Here is a 4,374-nt window from a genome sequence, read left to right on the forward strand (position 1 = left end):
ATAATTTCATTAAATTTCCTCACTAAAATTATATTGAGAGATTAATTAAGCCTAAGAATTAATCTTATAAGACCAGACAGTTGAATATATTTAGATTTCCTATTTAGAAAGAGTGTACATCTATCCACTTTTCATATTTCATATTCCTTAATTCACTCTTATTGCTTTATTCATGTGACTCAAACATATATTACAATCAAATTATTCCAAGTATTTTATATTTTTATTGCTATTGAGAATACAATCCTTACTTTCATTTTATTTTCTAACTGGTTATTGCTGTTAAATAAAAATGCCTATTGATTTTTGTATATGTAGCTGTTTTAAAATTTACAGGCACAACACATAAATGGCCAAAGAAGTAACAGTCTTCACCTCTCTATAAATTAGCCCAGTTTAGCTCTCCAGCAACCATTTGTGCTTAGGGTGGAGGAAAAAAATCAATCTTCCTATTAAGTTGCAACTCAATTGAAAGTGTTTTACATTCCCTTTCGCTCGCATCCTCATTCTCCTTCTCGCCTTCTCTCTGAACTATTCTACCTGGGATGGGAGAGGCGGACGGTTCAAAATGCCCTGTACCTCGACCAAGGTCCCAGCGGGAGTAACGTGCCATTTCATCGCCTGCAGCCCCACAGGCTGCGACACCACGCCAGAGGGATTTAGCTCTCTCCACTGCTGCCTCAGTCCACACCCCATTCCTGCTGGACCCTCTAATCCTCTGCTCCTTCATTTTCACTTGGTCTGCGTTTTCTATCATTTTCTGTGGCCCTGTCCATCTCCATCTCAAAGTGAGAAGCTGACTCCAGAGGACAGGAAGCCAGACCCCAGCCCAGGATCTATTTTGCTATATTCTCTTGTCATATCTCTTTCTCCAAACCAGATCTCATATCTTTGGGACAATGCTCTTTATCACACAGTTTGTGATTCAGGGTGTAAATTTGATGAAGGGAGAGTTGGGTGGAGGTAACCTACTAGGAATTACAAGACATAAACATTCTTTAGATAATATTTCAAAAATATTATCCTACCACATATATTTATCTTATCTCCTTCTATTACGGAATGTAAACGTTCATGCATGCAAAGCAGAGACGTAGTATAATAAAGGTCCATGTCCTTGTCACCCAGCTTCAGTAAATATCGCCCTGTTCCAACCACAACTCGTCCCTTCTTCTTCCTTCTCCTCCACCTCCTGGAGTGATTTTAAAACAAATCTCAGTGTATCATTTAGCTCTGGTCAAAATTTCAAACTCTTTTGCTGATAACTTTGCAGAGTATTCTTCCTTTGGTTGTATCCCATTAGTTTTGGTATGAAGCATTCATGCTTTGTTAGTTTGAGTCAGTTATTGTATTTTTATTTGTTCCTTGACCTAACGTATTTGGGAAAGTATGTCTTAATTTCCAAGTAGTTAAAATTTTGGTGGTTAAAGTGTCTGAACTGTATTTAGTTAATTGAATATAAGACTTTCCTTGTGGCCTAGTATGCAATTAATGCTTATAAATGCATCGGGGACATTTGAAAAGATGAATTCCCCGTGATTCCATCTTGTTAATTGTACCTCTTTACTATTTTGTTAAAATCTTATATATCTTTATTTTTCAATCTACTCAATCTCTGATAGACCGTGTTAAAATCTTCTGCTAACTGTATCTGTCCGTTATTTTTATATGTGTAAACATTTTTGTTATACACGTATATTGTTACTATATGGTACAGGTTGAATTTAATGTCACTGCCAAATTCATATGCTGAAGTTCCAAACCCCAATATCTCAGAATGTGACAGTATTTGGAAATAGGGTCTTTCCAGAGGTAATAAACCTAAAATGAAGTCATTAGCGTGGGCCGTAATAAATACGAATTGTGTCTTTACAAAAAAGGAAAATTTGGAGGCAGACACACATACTGGGAGAAGGCCATGTGAAGATGAAGATGCATAAAAAGAAGACAGTGTGAAGCGCCACGGAGAGGAGACAGTCATCAGCAAGCTGAGAAGAGGTGCCTGGGACAGATCTTCCTCATGGCCCTCAGAAAGAAAGAAGCCTGCTGATGCCTTGTTTACTAACTTCATTCTCCACAACGGTGAGAGAATTGGTTCCTTCGGTTTGTGGTAGTTCGTCACAGAAGCCTTGGGATGCTAATATATATACTATATAATATACTATATAATATATACTATCCTGTCATGCTTTATGTAAGCAATTGATGAAGTGACCTCCTGTTCTTTTCTTTAAAACCAACTTTATCTATAGCACTGTACCCCTTCCCGATTTTCACACTTGGTTGGCAGTCCTTTGCCCAGTCGTGTAATGAGATCCTGTGACCGCCTTGCTATAAGCCCAGGTATTTGTCGTGTACACACATGTAGTATGGTGGGTGACTGCTGACGTGTGAGCTCTGGGATCAAAACGGTGGCTGCCATTCCGTTTCTACGTGGCCTTGGGAGAGGACGTTGACCTTTCTGCGCCTCGGTCTTTTCCCTCGGTGAGGTAATGAAGTAGTCATTCTACCTATAAGATTGTTAGGAGAATGAAATGAACTAAATTCGAAGTGCTTAGAACAGCGCCGGGCCCGCAGCGAGTGCTTGATAAATATGTGAGCTGCTATGAAGCCCGTCAGCTTCCCGTAACATAGTTATTATGAGGTCATCCTACAGATAAGGGAAACTGAGGCTCAGAGAACTTAAGTCAGGGAGCTAGTGTGACAGGATTGTTGCAGGGTTGGGTTGCCAGGAAGCAGGCTCTGAGATGGAGATTCTTGAGTAGGAAGTATATTGGGGTGCTGTGCAGAACAGTAAGTGGGCAGGGGTCGGGGAGAAGGAAGCAGGATGTGGTTAGGCAGAGAGAAAGTGGAACTGTGATGCAATCGTAACGAAGGCTCCCCATCCAAGAGTGGTCTGATGCTCTCGTCCAAATCCCCCTGCCCTCGAGTGTGGGCCGGATCGTGGCTCTGATGAACAGAAGAAAAGTTAATGTGACAAGTCAGAGCCTAGATCACACGGGCACTGCAGCTCCCTGCCTGCTCTCCCTCTGGGACTGCCTGGTTTGGGAGAAGTTAGCTGCTAGCCATGAGGACTCCTGAGCAGTCTGTGCAAAGTTCCACATGGTCAAGAACTGAGGGAGCCATCTTGAAATGGATTCTTCAGCCCCAGTCCAGCCTTTAATGGATGACTGTGGCCCTAACATCCTGACTGTAACCACCTGAAGCCTTGAGCCAGAACCACCCAGTGAAGGTGAAGCTGCTGCTAAGTTCCCGACCCACAGATACCGAGAGAGTAAGTTTCTTGTTTTTAACTACTGACTGTTGGGCTAATTTGTTATGCACAATAGATAAAATAGGGAGCTTTGGAGCTGGAATTGTTCTTCAGAGTTGTCCCAAACAGGGCCGAGGGGGAGAGGTCTTTGTATCCTAAGTTGACTAGTCATTAGATGTGGGCTTCCCCCTCCAGAAAGGACCATGACTTTGGGGAAAGCAGTTTTCTTTAGCTGAGGGTGAGTTTTTGAAGCGTGACTTAGCTGAGCACTGTAGAGACCAAACTTTGAACAGCTCAGGGAACACATCCTTCAGTCCTGAAATAAAGGCCTGGATAGAGCAACATAGCACTCACTAAAAGTTTAGTGGGATGTCTCCTTTGTCTCAGAAAGGGCACTAGGCTCACGGCTGAAAACAGGCGGAGTGTCCCACCTTCTAACGAAAAATGCCTGTGACCGAGCCACTTTCTCCAGGGCTTAATAAAATATGTCTAGCCCTGCTTCCACCAAATTCTTCCCCAACCTTCTCCTTTTCAGTCTACACTGGAAGGCAGGGAAAGGAATGAAAGGAGGCAGTTGGCCTTGTGGAGAGGACAGTGTTTCTGGTGGGAAGCGATGGAGAGGGAGAGGCCGGTGATCCATTCCCTCCTTGCAAATCTGTCTAGTCAGCATTCTTGATGATTTATTCCTGAATTTCAAGGGGGAGCAAGAAGATTCAAGGAAGATGGCGGGGTGGAGAGGAGATGCCATGAGGCGGCCTCCTATCTAACCCTTGGGTGGGGCAAGGATGTATATTTCTGAGTCAGATGGACTCTGTGGTCCTGAGCTGCCCTGCTGGATCCTCACCCAGGAGACTGGGTGTCCTGCTGCATGCTGGCAGTGGGCGGATGGAAAAGACCAAGCTGGAGCTAGACCTCCCAGGAAAATGTACAGAGAAAAGAAGGACCACTAGGCTTTTTCACATGGGCCCTAGGAAAGGAATTTCAAACAAGGGCCAGTTATCCCGAGAAGCAGGGATCAATTGAAAGGGAACTCCAGCAGTAGCCAGTTAAGAGACTCGCCTCAACAAAAAGGCGGCCTTGAAGAGAACATTAAGCATCTGAGCGCCAAAACCATGACTTGC

This window comes from Pteropus vampyrus, unplaced genomic scaffold, assembly GCF_000151845.1.
Source record: "Pteropus vampyrus isolate Shadow unplaced genomic scaffold, Pvam_2.0 Scaffold114, whole genome shotgun sequence".
Classification (NCBI taxonomy): domain Eukaryota; kingdom Metazoa; phylum Chordata; class Mammalia; order Chiroptera; family Pteropodidae; genus Pteropus; species Pteropus vampyrus.